The following is a 6000-nucleotide window of genomic DNA, read 5'->3' on the forward strand; positions in this document are numbered from 1 at the left end:
CAAATCACTAGCCTGGGCAACAAAGTGAGACCCCATTTCTACCAAAAACACAAAAATTAGCCAGGCATGGTGATGCATGTCTGTGGTTCTGGCTACCCTGGGGGACTGAGGTGGGAGGATGGCTTGAGCCTGGGAAGCTGAGGCTGCAGTGAGCTATGATTATGCCACTGCACTCCAGGCTGGGTGACAGAGCAAGACTTTGTCTCAAATAAATAAATAAACAAATAGAGCAAAACAAAACTGCATGAAATACCACTTCACACCCACTAAAATGGCTATGAACAAAAATACAAAAATAACAAGTGTTGGTGATTATATGAAATTAGAACCTTCAGGCCAGGCGCGGCGGCTCATGCCTGTAATCCCAGCACTTTGGGAGGCTGAGGTGGGCGGATCACAAGGTCAGGAGTTCAAGACCAGCCTGACCAATATGGTGAAACCCCGTTTCTAATAAAAACACAAAAAAAATTAGCCTGGCATGGTGGCATGTACCTATAATCCCAGCTACTCGAGAGGCTGAGGCAGAATCGCTTGAACCCAGGAGGCAGAGGTTGCAGTGAGCGGACATCGTGCCACTGCACTCCAGCCTGGGTGACAGAGCAAGACTCCATCTTAAAAAAAAAAAAAAAGAAATTAGAACCTCCATACATGTCAAATGTAAAATGCTACAGCCACTTTTGAAACCAGTTTGGCAGTTTCTCAAAATGTTAAACATAGGCTTACCAGACGACTCAGCCGTTCTCCTTCTAGGTATGTATTCAAGAGAAAGGAGAAAATGTACCCACACAAAGGCTTGAATATTTAGAACAGCAGTATCTACAGTAGCCGAAAAGTAGAAATCAAGGTCTATCACCTGGTGAATAGACAAACAAAATGTGGCATACTTATTGTATCTGTTTCACGTGACTGCTGTAACAAATTACCACAAACTTTGTGGTTTAAAACAACAGAAAACTGGCCAGGCGCAGTAGCTCATGCCTGTAATCCCAGCACTTTGGGAGGCTGAGCTGGGAGAGTCCAGGAATTCAAGACACATCTGGGCGGCATAGTGAGACTTCTGTCTCTACAAAAAAAGCAAAATAAAAAATAAGCCAGGGATGGTGGTGTGCATCTGTAATCCTGGCTACGCAGGAAACTGAGGTGGGAGGATTGCTTGAGCCCAAGAGGATGAGGCTGCAGTGAGCCAAGATTGCACCACTGCACTCAGGTGGGTGACAGAGTGACAGTGAAAAGGGCCAGGTGCGGTGGCTCACGCCTGTAATCCCAGCACTTTGGGAGGCCTAGGTGGGTGGATCACAAGGTCAGGAGATTAAGACTATCCTGGCTAACACGGTGAAACCCCGTCTCTACTAAAACTACAAAAAGTTAGCCAAGCGTGGTGGCGGTCGCCTGTAGTCCCAGCTACTCAGGAGGCTGAGGCAGGAGAATGGCGTGAACCCAGGAGGCAGAGCTTGCAGTGAGCCGAGATCGTGCCACTGCACTCCAGCCTGGGTAACAGAGCGAGACTCTGTCTCAAAAAAAAAAGAAAGAAAGAAAGAATGAGAACATGAGAACAGACTGTGGTCATTCAGACTGGGGTATTTATTTAGCAGCCATTTGCTTGAACGAAGTGAGCCTGTCATGTCACTTCATGGAAAACAACTAACACCATTTGTGGCCAATAATAACATTCAATTTGTTTTTGTTTTTTGTTTTTTGTTTTTTTTTGTTGAGACGGAGTTTCGCTCTGTTGCCCAGGCTGAAGTGCAATGGTGCTATCTCTGCTCACTGCAACCTCCACCTCTCGGGTTCAGGCGATTCTCCTGCTTCAGCCTCCTGCATAGCTGGGATTACAGGCATGCCACCACCACGCCTGGCTAATTTTTGTATTTTTAGTAGAGATAGGGTTTCACCATGTTGGCCAGGCTGGTCTCGAACTCCTGACCTCAAATGACCCTCCCACCTTGGCCTCCCAAAGTGCTGGGATTACAGACATGAGCCACCGCACCTGGCCAACATTCAAATTTTTAAGTAAAATTAGAATTTTAGAAAACTGTAAACTTGGCAGCTTCCCAATACTTGACAGCTTCCCAATACTTGACAAGACTTTTCTGATGACACTAATGGCGATATTAACAAATGTTGTATATTTAAATGTGTCAACTTTCAGGTGATCATCACAACTTAACCAATCAATATTTTCCTAATATATGGCTAAAAGATTTATTTAAATTCCACGACAAGCCAAGCGCGGTGGCTCATGCCTGTAATCCCAACACTTTGGGAGGCAGAGGCGGGATAATCACTTGAAGCCAGGAGTTGGAGACTCCAGTGAGCTATGATCATGCCACTGTACTCCAGTCTGGGTGACAGAACGAGACCCTGTCTCTTAAAAGTAAATAAATAAAAACTTTCGGCCAGGCATGGTGGCTCACGTCTGTAATCCCAGCACTTCGGGAGGCCGAGCTGGGCAGATCACAAGGTCAGGAGTTGGAGACCAGCATGGCCAACATGGTCAAACCCCGTCTCTACTAAAAATACACAGATTAGCTGGGTGTGGTGGCAGGTGCCTGTAATCCCAGCTACTCAGGAGACTGAAGCAGGAGAATAGCTTGAACCCGGGAGGCAGAGGTTGCAGTGAGCAGAGATCGTGCCACTGTACTCCAGCCTGAGTGACAGAGCAAGACTCCATCTCAAAACAAAACAAAACAAAACAAAACAAAAAACTTCAAGACCGACTGATGAATTGTAATGGAATGGAATTTGAAAAGTTAATTGATATGATTTCAGATTTGAAATTGCAACTAATCTTTAAGAAACGACTACTTTCTCAGGTTTTGGTGAAGAAAATCCACAATTAATCTGAAAAGATTTAAAATACTTCTTTTTTTAACTACTCATCTACATGAGCAATGCCACTCTTCTCATTTTTAAAATGAAAATAGTTATTTTGTATAAAATTGTATTTGGCAGCATGTAATAGGATTAGTTTTATTTTTATATGATTATTTTATTTTAATTTAAATAAATTAAATATTTTTAAAACTTCTCAGTGTTAAATTTTAATATGGTAAATATAAACAAAGACTCTTTCAGGTGCTTAATAATTTTTCGGCATAACAGGGCCCCAAGACTAAAAAGTCTGAGAAACTATTTTATCGAGGCATGCACATCAAAATCCTTCTGTGCTTGGCTCTGAAGAGAAGGAGGAAGGAGGATAGAACAGAGGTGGGTTAGGGACGGGGAGAGGAGAGGTGAAGGAGGGGAGGGAGTGGGGGAGGCGGTCACAGGTACTTACAACTTTATCTGTTTTTTTTTTTTTTTTTTTTTGAGATGGAGTCTCACTCTGTTGCCCAGGCTGGAGTGCAGTGGTGTGATCTTGGCTCACTGCAACCTCCACCTCCCAGGTCCAAGTGATTCTCCTACCTCAGGCTCCAGAGTAGCTGGGATTACAGGCACGCCACCATGCCTGGATAATTTTTGTATTTTTAGTAGAGACAGGTTTCACTATGTTTTTTTTTTGTTGTTGTTTTTTGTTTTTTTTTTGAGACGGAGTCTAGCTCTGTTGCCCAGGCTGGAGTGCAGTGGCCGGATCTCAGCTCACTGCAAGCCCCGCCTCCCGGGTTCACGCCATTCTCCTGCCTCAGCCTCCCGAGTAGCTGGGAGTACAGGCGCCCGCCGCCTCGCCCAGCTAATTTTTTTTGTATTTTAGTAGAGACGGGGTTTCACCGTGTTAGCCAGGATGGTCTCGATCTCCTGAACTCGTGATCCGCCCGTCTCGGCCTCCCAAAGTGCTGGGATTACAGGCTTGAGCCACCGCGCCCCGCCAGGTTTCACTATGTTGACCAGGCTGGTCTCGAACTCCTGACCTCAGGCGATCCACCGCCTCAGCCTCCCAAAGAGCTGGGATTACCGGCGTGAGCCACCATACCCCGTCTGGTAATTTTTTTGTGTGTGTGTGATGGTCTCTGTCTGTTGCCCAGGCTGGAGTGCAGTGGCATTTAGCTCACTGCCTCCTTGACATCCTGGGTTCAAGTGATCCTTCTGCCTCAGCCTCCTGATTAGCTGGGACCACAGATGAATACCACCATACCCAGCTAATTTATTTATTTTTTGCAGAGATAGGGTCTTGCTATGTTGCCCCCTCAGGCTGATCTGGAGCTCCTGGGCTCCAGTGATCCTCCTACGTTGGCCTCCCAAAGTGCTGGGATTACAGGTGTAAGCCACTGTGCCCAGCCATGTATTAATGTTTTTAAAGTCCCTGATATCTCCTCAAAACCCATGAAAAATTCTATAGGCTTATAGAAACAAACTATTATGGAGCATTTGTTATATACCATGACCCAGATGAGGGTCTTTATGTGCTCATTTTCTCATTTGATCTTTCAACATCCTACAAAGTAGGCGTTATGAGCTCACCTTACTGCTGAAGAGGCTGAGGATCAGAGAAGTTATTGTTCTTAATTTTTTTTCTTGGATTTACAACTGTTTAAAAAACAAACAAAAAGTCAATAGCACACAAATTTGATGGAACTTTTATTATAATTGTACCAAATCTATAGAGAAATTTGAGAATACAGTAATGAGACTCCTTGTCTAGGAGCAGAATAAGTAGATAAGTATCTTCCTCAAAGTCTCCCAGAGAATAATGTTGGAACAGGGTTTGGTCCCTGATTTCAGCTTCGTTAAATTGACCACTGCTATGGTTTGAATGTTTGTATTCCCCCCAAATTCATGTGTTGAAAACTGGACCATGCACGGTGGCTCACGTCTGTAATCCCAGCACTTCGGGAGGCCGAGCCGGGCGGATCATCTGAGGTAAGGAGTTCGAGACCAGCATGGCCAACATGGTGAAACCCCACCTCTACTGAAAATACAACTATCCGCCAGGCGTGGGCGCGGGCACCTGTAATCCCAACTACTTGGGAGGCTGAGTAATGAGAATCGCTTGAAACCGGGAGACGGACGTTGCAGTGAGCCGAAATTACACCACTGCACTCCTGCCTGGGCGAAGAGAGCGAGACTCTATCTGAAAGAAAGAAAGGAAGGGAAGGCCGGGCGCGGTGGCTCAAGCCTGTAATCCCAGCACTTTGGGAGGCCGAGGCGGGCGGATCACAAGGTCAGGAGATCGAGACCACAGTGAAACCCCGTCTCTACTAAAAATACAAAAAAAAAATTAGCCGGGCGCGGTGGCGGGCGCCTGTAGTCCCAGCTACTCAGGAGGCTGAGGCAGGAGAATGGCGGGAACCCAGGAGGCGGAGCTTGCAGTGAGCCGAGATCGCGCCACTGCACTCCAGCCTGGGCAACAGCGTGAGACTCTGTCTCAAAAAAAAAAAAAAAAAAAAAGGGAGGGAGGGAGGGATAAAGGAAAGAAAACTAACCCCCAAGGTTAGATGGAGGGGCCTCCTTTGGGAAGTGATTAGATCATGAGGGCAAGATCGCCATGTGGAAGACCTGTATAGAGAAAATAATAAAAATGTTATTCAAAAACATGAAGGATCTAAATAAATGGGGAGGAAAATTCTGCTCCTAGAGAGGGAGTCTCATTACTGTATTCTCAAATTTATCTACAGATTTGGTGAAATGATAATAAAAGTTCCATCAAATTTGTATGTTGTTTGCTTATTTACTTATTTATTATTTTTTTGAGACAGAGTCTTGCTCTGTCACCCAGGCTGGAGGGCAGTGGCACGATCTCGGCGCACAGCAACCTCTGCCTCCCAAGTTCAAGCAATTCTACTGCCTCAGCCTCCCAAGAAGCTGGGACTAACCACCACGGCCAGCTAATTTTTGTATTTTCAGTAGAGATGGGGTTTCACCATGTTGGACAGGCTAGTCTCAAACTCCTAACCTCAGGTGATCCACCCTTTTCAGCCTCCCAAAGTGCTGGGATTACAGGCGAGAGCCACTGTGTCCAGCCGGTTTTTTTGTTTGTTTTTAAAAATAATTGTAAATCCATGAAAAAATTTTAAGAACAGTATAAAGAACTCTCCATCCCCTTCACCCAAATATCTCAATTGT

The sequence above is a fragment of the Macaca thibetana genome, chromosome 8 (assembly GCF_024542745.1).
Source record: "Macaca thibetana thibetana isolate TM-01 chromosome 8, ASM2454274v1, whole genome shotgun sequence".
NCBI classification, from domain to species: Eukaryota; Metazoa; Chordata; class Mammalia; order Primates; family Cercopithecidae; genus Macaca; species Macaca thibetana.